Below are 12511 nucleotides of genomic sequence, written 5' to 3'. Positions count from 1 at the left end.
TCATATTTCATCATGAAATTTTTTAGAGGTACGGATCCTAGCACTTCTATGCACAGCCGAAACTGGATAAACCTTCCGTTTCCACTTCCGCTTAGGCTTATACGTGCCCACCTGCCGGTCCTCAAAACCGGGCTCTGGGGATTTATCTTCTAGAACATCTACATGGATTGAAACCAAAGGGGAATCGAGTCCCACATCCTCCTGTACCTCAGGGGCCAGATCCGCACACAAGCTATCAAGAGCCCTAACTCCCAACGCCTCTATGTCGTGATCATTCATGGGTTCAACCGCAACTATGTTACGAATCATCTCCAAAGCGCGCTCCGCTTCGAGATCGAGAATATCATTAACGGATTTATTGATCTCAGTATCATTACTACCTAGGGAGACCCCTAATTGATTTGCATTATGAACTATCTCATCATTGGAAAAATGCAAAATCGAATTAGACAAATTGACAGACATACCGGTAGTGAGCTCAATGTCACGAAGCTTGGCCGCTTGCAAAGCGCACCATAGCTGCATGTCGTCCACATCCGGTTGCTCCTGGAGATGGCTGCTTATCCGCCGCCCCAGACCGGATCTGGGATCCCGCCAAAAGCTATGACCTCCTCCCTCGTGGCCCTGTTGGGAGTAGGACCGCCTGCCCGACCCCCAACAGAACGCAACTGAACTGGATCAATCAAAAGATCACCCAGCGTCCTCGAGGCCTCTCGCGGCCTTGGCCGGTGTCCAGACCCCGGTGACGCCACCTGATCCCCACCAACCACTGGTGCCGCACCAGCACCTGTGAAAGCACCAGAGACGGGCGCTGCCGCAGGAGTAAGTCTGCACGGAGAAGCAGTGGGAGGCCCCTGGCCGCCCCCACAGCCGACCCTCCCATGATGGCTGCCACCGTCGTTGATGGCGCCGCAGCAGTCGTCGGCGGACGCATCGCCATGGAGGGAGAGAGTGGTGCGCAGGCCTCGTGCCCGCATGCCCCACCCAAGCCCGCTAGAACCCCTAGGGACCCCATAGCCACCGCGCAGGCCTTGCCCCCCCCCCCCCCCCCGAGGCAGGTGCAGAAGTAGCATATGAGGGCCGGACCTCCCGCCCGCCCATATCCACCGAACCGTACAGCATGGCCGTCACCTCCAGCCTAGGCAATGGAGATGAAGGGGGAGTAACGTGAACCTCCCGTCCACTGGTTCCTCCCAGTCCGTCGAAGATCAAAACAGAGTCAGACCCTGTAACCACCGGCGGCAAATGTTCCAACGGATCATCCATATCCACGCGATCACTCCAAAGACGAGGAGGCGCTGAGAAAGCTCCTACGGATCCAAGCTGTAGCATGTTAGACGGAACAGAACTCGGTGATTTCCCCTGAGCAGACTCTCCTGCCTTAGACGAATCCGCTGGCCCGGACGCCATGTCACCATCATTTTATGCGCTACCACCCTGGTTCCCAGGAGCACCTCCCCCTCAGAAGTATCCATATGATGTATCTTCTCAAATTCCTGAAACAGATCAGGGTCCTCATACTCGACATCCAACATATAAGCAATGCCCTCGTAAGTCCATCTTACCACATCCGGCAAGAACTCGATCTTAGCCACACTAACCAGCAAGCGCGCCACACCATGAGCACGCGTGAAGGGCATATCTACCTGCTCCGTCTTACCGAGCAAGGATCCCAGGCTCCAAGTGACCAAGAAGTTATCCAGGGGTTCAGATGGAGCCCCAGAAAAACGAACCCAAATCTGAGTCAGCGGCGTACCCTGAGGCTCCTTCTTTTTCCACTCATCGAACTGTAACACAAAATTTGTACCGGTAACTCTACTCATGCCAAACTTGAGAATTCTCATCTGATCCTCCTTAGATGGAAAGTCCACTTTGAAAGTCTGTTCTGATAACTTCAACAGAGACCAGTGAAAGTTCCCCGGTGCCAACTCCCGCAACTGCTGAATAATCTGAGCTTCAGTGAGAGGTCCATGAACCACCTTAACCACCCCTGGGAAGGAAGTTTCAATGACAGGAGCCACCGGAGCCACACTTGGTGACTCAAAGAACATCAACTCAAAACAACAGAGCCCATAAATATTAACCGTCGGTTTGGGCCCTAGAAGAAGCGGACACTCAGCCGCCACATGTTCGGTTTCCGACATATATCACATAACTCAGCAGAGCAATCAACCATAAAGTGTCCCGTCTCACCACACCGGAAACAGGTCAACTTTTTCTTCTTAGTCGCCCATTTGGACGGCTTGTCACCCCCGGCCTTCTCTGTACCTTTGTCAGAAGCAGCATCATCAGGCTGAATGGTCACCGGTACTATCACATCGGCGAGGACCCGAACCGTCTCCACCGCAGCCTGAGTAAGACCAGCATCATCGGTGGGCATCTCCTCAAGTGTTGTGACCGAACCCGTGGCAACGGGCAGGTTGCGCGGAGGAGGAGGGCGCCGGTGACCACCACGACCACCGCGGTAGCGGCCTCGGAATCGGTTATTCGGGCCAACCGCACCCTCAACAAAATTTCCCGGTGGTCCTTGAAACCCTCGACCGGCAGCACTGTGATCAGTCCAACCATAGCCCCGCCCACCACCGGTGGACGACGAACCGCGATGAAGGCCTTGCCCGTAAGCGTTGTAGCCATCGTCTCCCCACTGACCAGGGGGGGGGGGGGGTGGGGGTGCGGCTGTCACCCGCGAACGCGCCCGAATCACGGCCACTTGCGCCATTGGCAGCTCCACCCCGTCCACTAGCCATCTGTCGAGGCCAAGGGCGCTGCGGCTGAGGGGGCGCAGCTCCTGGCGGCGGCGGTGCCGCAGCCCTGGCAGGAGGTGCCGCAGCCCGCGCTGGCGCCGTAGCGGCCGCCGAAGCTGCCACAGCCGTAGTCGGAGCCCCTGACGCCGCCTTCGCAAGAGGCGGAGCCTTCGCCGGTGGCGGAGCCTTGGGCGGCATCTCGTCCTCGCCGGCCAACGTCACTAGCGCGCCATAGTTGCCCGACACCTGCCTCGCACGTCCACGCACAGCAGATGGAAAACCGATCCGTCCACGACGGCGAACCCTAGCGATAGCTACGTTTCGGCAGAGAGAACCCGATCGTGCATGCGATGACATGCGATCCGATGCAATCTCATGCACGTTAGCCTCCACAGCCCGTTCGCCGCCAGCCGGTTTTGCCTGGGCCTTTAGCCCCGCTAATCCCGGCCCGCATGCTGCCATCTCTCCCTGACCCGACGGACCAGTCGCAAGCGCACCCGCACAGCGGCCCACTGTTTCCAGCCCGTCAGATCCTAGCAGCGCATTCAAAAGCAAGATCCGCTCCGCCCGGATCACGCACGAACGGTCGATCGCCGGCCCCGGCGCCTGCGCCGCCGGCGGCGGCCGTTTCTTCTTCTTCTTCTTCCGTGTGACAAGAGTCCAGTTTTCCGGCAAGAAATCTGACAACGTTACTGGTTCTCTCATTACCTTAGGAATTGGTTCGCTCCACGGCTTCATGGCCGGTTTGGAAAATTGAAATGATGAGCGACGCCGATCGGTCTTGATCTTAAGCTCCGGCGACGAACCAGCGCTCTGCGAGGCCAGGGGCACTCCAGCATTCTTCATGGGGACATGGCCCTCGACCTGCTCCTCGTCGTCACTCTCCAGAAGCGCCCAAAACCGCCCTCCCGGTCGTACATGAACCATCGGCTCCGTCAGATCGATCAGCTCCGGTGCCTTCGGTTGTACATCCACCTGCATACATTCACCAACAACCACGTCATAAACATCGAGAATGAATCTAAAACCAACCTCAATCTTGTCACCGTCCGGGAGAAAATCGCCAGCGAGGACGTCGTTCTCCAGATCGAGGAGAACCATCCATCGCGAACGCGGAGTAAATCAAAGACGTCCTTCGATCCAAATGACATGATTTGTCCCGTCGGAGAAAATCGCCCGCCATTGCACCCATCGTGCCTCCTCCCGTCCGATCTCACCGCACGGCAGATCGCCGCGAGCACCACCCGATCCCGTCGGCTCCTCCTTTCCGCCCGACGGCGCCGCCGCTAGGGTACTAGGAGAGACCGGATGGATCTGATGTGTCGCTGCACGTCCGCCGGGCAAGGATTGATGAAGCAGCGGCGGTAGTCCGGCCGCCTCTGGTGGCCTCGTCTCCGCCTCGCCCTCCGCCTCGCCCATGGGACCCAGGGACCAATGGCTGGAAATCACACCGTCCGGGAGAAAATCGCCAGCGAGGACGTCGTTCTCCAGATCGAGGAGAACCATCCATCGCGAACGCGGAGTAAATCAAAAACGTCCTTCGATCCAAATGACATGATTTGTCCCGTCGGAGAAAATCGCCTGCCATTGCACCCATCGTGCCTCCTCCCGTCCGATCTCACCGCACGGCAGATCGCCGCGAGCACCACCCGATCCCGTCGGCTCCTCCTTTCCGCCCGACGGCGCCGCCGCTAGGGTACTAGGAGAGACCGGATGGATCTGATGTGTCGCTGCACGTCCGCCGGGCAAGGATTGATGAAGCAGCGGCGGTAGTCCGGCCGCCTCTGGTGGCCTCGTCTCCGCCTCGCCCTCCGCCTCGCCCATGGGACCCAGGGACCAATGGCTGGAAATCAGGACCCTATATATAAGAGTACATGATCATCTTGGAGTATAAGTCAAGATATAGATCCTATAATCCTAGGTTTCCTAAATAACCATTATTATACTCAAGGACTATGACGTGGACGGTGGACGTTGCCATCGATCGAGCCCATGTAAGAATTCCAGACACGTACGCTAATTTATCACTAGCTGCTAACATCATCGCTTAGGTGAGCACAGCTACTCTCGAACAGTGGCAAAGCTAGCATCATCCAAATCCAGTCCCAGTCCATAATTATGTACAGCGCCGTTGAACTGAAAATACGCACATCTTTCCCTCTCAATGTACCATTCCGTCGAAAAATCTCGAGTGCCATAAGTCCTTGCTTGCTTATGTCGTGCAATCAGGGACGGGTATTCGATGCGCAATCGATCGAGAAAGGCTGACGGCGGCGTCCGTCCATGTCCGCCCATGCCGGCGTCCATCAGCTGTCCGCCTCCGGCGCCGTTCCTACAGTCACCCGGCCGGTGCGCCGTAGGAGCACACGTACGCGCCGTAGCTTTCATCTGACCTCGTCTCCGTGCTATGTGGCTCTTCGATTTCTCTCGTACTATCGGTCAATGTATATTAGATTCCTGATTATCCCGGCTCGGCCTGTACACGGACGTGTCCCTTGTTGATGGGCACGCATGAGGGCTAGGAAGGTGTAGACATCGAAATTTTCGTTGGAGGCCGGCGGCGCCATGCTCCCCGTACGACGTTGATCCACCGTGGCTTTCGGATCACCGCGTCTATGTTAGCGGCTTCTTTTGCTTTCTTGAAGCTTACCGGTTCATTTACATGCGATTACAAGGATGGCACCGGCACGACCGCATGAACAAGCTCACGGGAAGCAACCCCCAACGACACGCTATAATGAAAAGAAACTATGGTGTCTAAACATAGTAAAACTACATCAGTTTTTATTACTAGTATTTTTTGCTCTTGCTGAACTACCGTAGATAGGAAGATAAATATATGTTGAGGGTTGCTCATGGATTCTTCCTGAAAGTTTGGACGGCTCCAACAATGTTGGGGGCGAATAACGCACATCCCGTCGTGCCATCCTGCTATATTGTCTGTAACCAAATTAGCCCCACCAATTTGTCCACTGAAAACAGGAGGCGCGTACCACGTACGGTGTGGTAGCACATGCTATTGTCATCGGTCAAAATCAATACGGGCTTAATTAGCTGGGTGTGGTCGCACATGCTATCGGTCAAATCAGTCCGGCCAAGCTAACAAGTTAGCTGCATTCTCGGTTGAACCAACTACATGTCCTCGAGCAGCACGCATTGATGCAAATGCAATGCCAACTTTTATCAGCGCAAACCTTCGCTTACAAATAATGAGTCGGAAGGTAAAACGGCCGGGCAACCGAAACGCCCCGGACACGCACGCATGGATGGAGCAACACGCGCACCTGGCCGGGTGCCGTACTCGCGGATCACAAGTATATTAAAAAAGACTTTCGTCCCGCTATATATATAAAGCAAAGATCCACAGTGCTCGGTACAACCGCACTCACCCACCACAACACACACGCACCCAAGACAGGATACATAGGCGCTGAGCGCAGCAACACACACCCTAGCACTACAAGAGCCGCCGGGCGCTTCATCCGAAGAAGGGAAGTCGCATATGACGAACCGTGGGCTCCAAAGCGGTGCCTTCAGGAAGAATACGGCACCGGAGCGTCGCCACCGCCCGATCCGAGGATCAGAGTTTCCCCTGGAGCACCACGACGGGCAGTGATAGCCGCGACGACGCCTTCAAGAAGGGAGCGATCTTCGCCGTCGCCAGTCCGTCCGAAGATAGAGAGGTTTTCACCCCGGCCACCATTCACCGCCACCGAACGCCACACCCCGGCTACCACGCCGCCCACACAACCGTAGTAGCCGGGCAGCACCGAGGCACGAGCTCTGCCCAAGAGCACCGCGCCACCACCACCAGGGCCGCCGCTCCGGAATCCAAGACCTTGACACCGAATCCCCCGAGCCCCACCGCTACCCCCACCGCAGAGACGGGCGGAAAGAATCTGCCTTTCACACCCTTGGCCGGTCCCAACGCCGAGACCCAATAGGCCGGCCACAACAAGCCTCCATCGAGCCGTCCTGCTACACCGGGCGCGAGAGCGCAGTCCTGCCGCCGGGCGCGAGACGGGCCGGTCCTGCAGCCGGGCGCGAGACGAGCGCAGTCCTGCTGCCGGGCGCGAGACAAGCCGGACCTGCTGCCAGGCGCGAGAACAGCTTGGTCCTACGTCACCGGGTGCGAGACGGATGATGGACCGCAGCCGGGAGAAGGCCAACCCTTTGGTGAGAGAAGCGGACGGACGCCGAGGAAAGGGATCGAAGGCCGATACAGGCAACCTACAGACGGGCCGACGCCAGGAAGATCTGGCTGCCGCCGCAATCAACCTGCCACCACCACCGCCCCCAGCGGCAGCAGCTAGTGTGCCGCCGTGGACCACGGACATGGCCACGACCATACCCGGTTGCAGCACGCCCCGCGCCGCCCGACGCCCACACGCCCGCCAGACTAGAATGGTGCTGGACGGGGCCGCCACCGCCAAGCACGCACCACCGCCCCCGCTGCCACGGACGACCACCGCCGGACCTCACGGCGCCGTCCGCAGTCCTCGCCGCCCGCAGCCCGCGTCGCGACGCGGCTAGATCTGGCGGAGCTGCGTTGACCCGCACCATCCGCCGTCACCGACCGCCCAGCACGCTCCGCCACCACGACGCCCGTCGCGCAGCCAGCAAGAGGTCGTCGCCGCACAGCTCCGGCTCCCCGCCACGCCGCAGCGCCGCACCCCAGCCCGGCCGCCCCGTCCCGCATTAGGGCCCCGCGCGAGAGGACGAGATCTCCCCGCCGCCGCCGGCGCCAGCCGCGCTTCGCCCGGCTGCGCCCCCTGGCGGCAGCGAGGGAGGGAGGAGAGGAGGAGGGGGAGCCCCGGCGGCGGCGGCTAGGGTTCCCTTCTGGCCGCCCGCCCGGGGGGGGGGGGGGGGGGGCAGGAGGGTCGCGTCGGGGGCTTCGCCTGCTAGCGTACAATTTCGCGCCCCGGATCACAAGTATGCGTGCACTGGACACCCAGCATGGGAATGGTGTGATGCAGCGTGCATCCATTCGCCCTCCGCTCTGCGCGCGGTACAGTCTACAATCGATGGCGGTAGATAGGCGATTAACTCCGGTCGTCGGTCGTCGTCTCCATAGATTCGTTTCATTCAGACACGGGCACGGGGGACGGCACATTTATGCATGTCCCGGCGACCCAAAGCCGATCGAGCCCGTCTCCTTCCTTTGGCAACGCCACCGGTTTTACCCTCACGTGCACTGTTGCATCTTTCCGGGACGACCTGCACAGAAGATGCGTAGTGGTTGACCTGACCGGGTGGTTCGGAGGCTCGCCAACGAACAAACTGAACTAAATTGAACCGTTCCAACAACGAGCAGTGTAGTTATTGTGAGGTGTTACGGTGGCCGGGGGCAGCACGTACGTAGGACCTCTACTCTACCATGTCAGCGAGATTCCTCGGCGGCCGGCTCCATCGGTTCTGGTTCGTTCGTTATTATGCCCGGCAGCTGTAGCGGCGACTCATCGGTGCAAGCGGTGCTTCGGCGCCGGCATGGGCGAGCTGCAGACGCTGTTGAGACATCCATGGCCGCCCGGAGTACATAACGCTCATTAACTGCCGTGGCGATCGACGCGGTGTTGGTTCGGGATGATTATCTGGCGCGTGTAGGTGTGCCAGGTCAACGCGCGGGAAAGGGGTCAAGCGGGTTACTAGTGGAACACTAACCTGACCTGCCTGCGTGCATGGGCACCTTGGCAACCGCCACCCACCCCGTCCCTCGATCCTGTCCTGTGTAGAGTTTCCGTGGAAATTGGAATTTGACGTAGAACAAGCAAATGTACTGATGTTGATCTCCACGTTGGCAAAAGCCCAGAACATAGGTCATGCATCGTAGTTCCCCAAAAAAGGTGCTGCAAAGAGGATCCTGGGTGCGCCTTGGAAAAATAGCAGAGGTCGTCTTAAAGGTAGTCCACGTACACAGATGCGGGAGGCCGCCATCCAACCCTGCCTGCATACATTGTAAATATTTTTTCAATATATCGGATGAAATTCATGTAAACATGGGCGGAATTCATATATACCGGACGATATTCATGCAAACACGGCGGATTTTTATTAGATTTTGAAAAGAAAACGACCTGGCCCTAAACCTATCCTACGGCGGCGGCGGCCGACGTCCAAGACCGTGTCGTCCTCCATCCGCCATCTCCATGAGCACCGGCCATAAGAGCGATAAAGTGAAGCTGCGGTATCCGGCGAGAAAGAGTAGAACACGGGAGTCAGACTGACCCACATGAGACACAAGGCCCTGCCGCCTCCCGTGCCCTACTCATCCTCGGAGGAGTCCGCGCCTTGTCTGTCACCGGTGGACGTGAGAACCACGATGAAAATGGTGCCGCCCGCACTGTTGTCATCCCATCAGGCCACTAGATGGTTCGTCGGTGGCGCGTAGGTGGCGCAGCTAGCGTTGTTCTCCTCCCGCGATTGCCTGGAGTTGTGCCTCGGCGGCGGCCACTTCCTGGCGAGCGGCGGCTTGAGCGCAGACGGCATCGTAGATGGCACGTTCCTCCGCGACGAATTTGGGGATCGCCATGGCTATGGCCGCCATGGCCTCCTCCCTCGCACGATCGCCATAAATCTTGTCCTCCGTCAGCCGGTGTTGCTCCAGGAGGAACATGTTGTACCGATGTTCCTCCTGCGCCTGCTGGAATACCGACAAAGGCATCGGCGCAGGCTGCACCTCCGCCATGGCGGCGTTTTAGTGCGTCTGCGCCTGCTCCATGGTGAAGTTGGCATGCAGAGGCGCGAGAGCGGGGCGGTATCGTCTCCATCATGGGGTCGTTCTCGTCGTTAGAGACCTCGGGCGAGCTGGCCGACAAGCCGGCCTAGATCCGCATGGCATCGCGGCTCTACCAGGCGGCGGCAAGGGCGGCCACCTCGTACTTCATCATCGTAGAAAGGCTCTCCCACAGAGCTTCGCCACATGCAGTGATGGCGGATGCAGTGTAAGGGAGGAGGATGGGGAGCGTCTTGTGTTGTGACATGGAGCTAGCCGGGTGTGGCGGCCTTTAAACAAATGATTCTGGTGAGGCCAGGCGTCCGGGTGCGTCAATGCGGGGCGTCAAGTAGGTTTCTCAGCTGACAAGTCTGCTTATTGACGGCATACGGATGGACGGGCATTCAACGGGCGTGATAGATATCCGCCCTGCCCCATCCCCGTCCAGTAACATGTCTCCAGGATTAAATAGGCGCGGACACCAGAGATGTGTCGCGGGCGATGGCCTTAGCCGGCGCGCCGCTTCAATGGCGGAAGTAGTGAGAGGTCGCGTCCGCTCTGAGTCGTCTTCAATGTGGAGCGGCGCGATTTACAGTGGCATGAATGCGGGCAGCTGGCGTAGGCGGGAACACGCGCGGGATAGGGAATGGGGGTTTGGGTGGGTTAGAGTGGTCAGAAGTGGGCGTGGTTACTCTCTGGACGCCCGCAAAGCCCCCACCTGTGTCTCTGTTTTGTGGGTGAAATTATGTCCGAACCGCGATGCGGACGATAAATGTACGCGTTAAATGGTTTTCGCAGTTTGAACGGACGCAGACGGTTTGAGGATCGGCATTGGAGATGCCCCAACAAAACAACTACTATAGAATACACACATTCCTCACCTTGGAAGAAATATGAACATTTTTTCTTAAAAAGAAACATATTCTTGTGAGCATCGCCCAGCTGCAGCTGCCGCAGATCGGCAGTTTTGACTATTTTGACCTGTGGACGAAATCAATTCACAAAATGAACTGTCCGTGAAACTATTTCACAGCACTGACCCTTTTGTGTGGCGCCCGCCACGCAGGCGCCACACCCTACGGTGCAGCGCCTAGCTCGGGGGCGTTGCACGCCAGTCCACCGTGGCAGTCCTTGGGCCCACACCCAGCAGTGCAGCGCCTCAGAGCTAGGCGCCGCACCGTAATGTGCAGCGCCCGGCCCGCAGGCACTGCACTGTGACTTAGATGCCAGCCGCCCGCTGCCCCCCCCCCCCCCCACCCCACCCATTCGTTCCAGAGGAGTTACAGAACAGGTGGCCGGCGGCTTCCTCCTCTCCCCCTCTCAATCCCCTCTTAAAAAATCATCAAATCTGATGATTTGGCCCGTGGATTCCTTCACCAATCCATCCTAGAAGGTACTTTTCTCCGATCCCCTTCTTTCTATCCATAGAATGTATGCTATTTCGGAGATTTGAGGAACCCTTGTTTGAATCTTGTGTGTATTAGATTTAGGGAATTTTTGTTTGAATCTTGCATGTATTCGATTTGGGGAACCCTTGTTAGACTAGAATGTGGTTTGGATACATAGGTTGACATGTTATTTATATAGTTTGGATACATAGGTTGACATTTTATTTATATGGAAAAGATATTTGTATTGAATCTTGCATGAGGTAGGCTTAGTTTAGTTTATTGAAATTACATTTGTATTGGCAAGAATGGTTTGGATACATATGCTTTCTATTTTGCATCTAGTAGGCGTACTTTAGTTTATTTGTATTGAAAAGATAATCGTGTTGACAAGAAAGCTTTCTTTCAAAATTGTTAGGATGGTTTGGCTTCTCGATGATCACTAAGACAAACAACACCGGTCGTACGCTATGGCGGTGGAGCAGCGGGTAATAATGAAAGTGGCCTGTTTTATGAATTTCGTATTTATTTCAAACACAAATGCCCCATATGTAATGTTATGAATTGTTTGTTTGTAGGCGCTTGCACCTTTGAAGCTTCGTTGTCACGGGGTCACCCTTGGGTGGATGCGCTATGATGAGCGATACACATCGTATGTAAGGGAGACAGGACTTCTCCCTTTCATTCATATGGTCAGACGGTCGACGCCACCCAACAATGCTCCAGCACTCACCGCGCTTATTGATCATTGGCGGCCGGAGACACATAGTTTCCATCTACGGACCGGGGAGATGACAGTGACGCTCCAGGATATTGCTATGATCACCGGTCTTCCTATCGATGGGAATCCTCTATGTATGAGCACCGACTCCGATGGGTGGCGCGCGCAGATGCATGCCCTTATCGGTATGGTTCCTCCGGAGCCTCCGGAACCAGCAGCAGAAAACAAGAAGAAGGAAAGAGTCGCAGCCGGTGCTACTTTCACGTGGATTACTGAGCACTTTGGTACTTGCCCAGCGGAAGCTGATGAGGACACGGTCAAGATAAATGCTCGTGTCTACATGTGGTATGTGATATCCAGGACTATGTTTGCTGATGGCACAGGCAAGAATGCTCCATGGATGTGGCTGAAGGCGTTGACCGTCTTCGATAGCAAATGGAGTTGGGGTTCGGCGACACTGGCTTACTTGTATAGACAGGTATGAAGTTGTTTCTTTTTCACTTCATTGCTACATTATGAATGCGATCTTGCTCTTAATTGAACCATGTTCTCTTTTATGTGCAGTTGGACAAAGCCTGTTGTAGGTCATCTGGAGGTATTGGTGGTTGTTTGCTCGCACTTTCCATATGGAGCTGGGAGCGTTTGCCGGTTGGACGTCCGGAGAAGGTGAAGTACGATGATTGGGACGACAAAGGCGACCTACTACGGCTACCCACTTGGGCTTACAAGTGGGGTGTGATAAATGAGACGACAGATGATCCCTCGGTCATGTACAAGTTGTACCAGAGTGAGCTTGACGCGATCACGCCTGAGCAGGTGAATTGACATGGCATAAGTGATTATGATGCTTCTATTGCAACTCGATGTCAATTTTGCATTCTATCCCATTTTGCAGGTGATATGGGAGCCGTATGGAACAGGAGATAGTTTTGGTGACCCTTTAGAG

General features: G+C 56.5%; 1 pseudogene; it reads right to left on the bottom strand.

Moving 5' to 3' along the window:
• On the bottom strand, positions 1-977 carry LOC147957545 (uncharacterized; annotated as a pseudogene).
• Between the last annotated feature and the right edge of the window lie 11534 nt (positions 978-12511).

Source organism: Triticum urartu, chromosome 7A, assembly GCF_056163025.1.
Source record: "Triticum urartu cultivar PI428250 chromosome 7A, HENAU_Tu73, whole genome shotgun sequence".
Classification (NCBI taxonomy): Eukaryota; Viridiplantae; Streptophyta; class Magnoliopsida; order Poales; family Poaceae; genus Triticum; species Triticum urartu.
The sequence above is the reverse complement of the archived record's forward strand: the minus strand, read 5'-3'. Positions and strand labels throughout refer to the sequence as shown.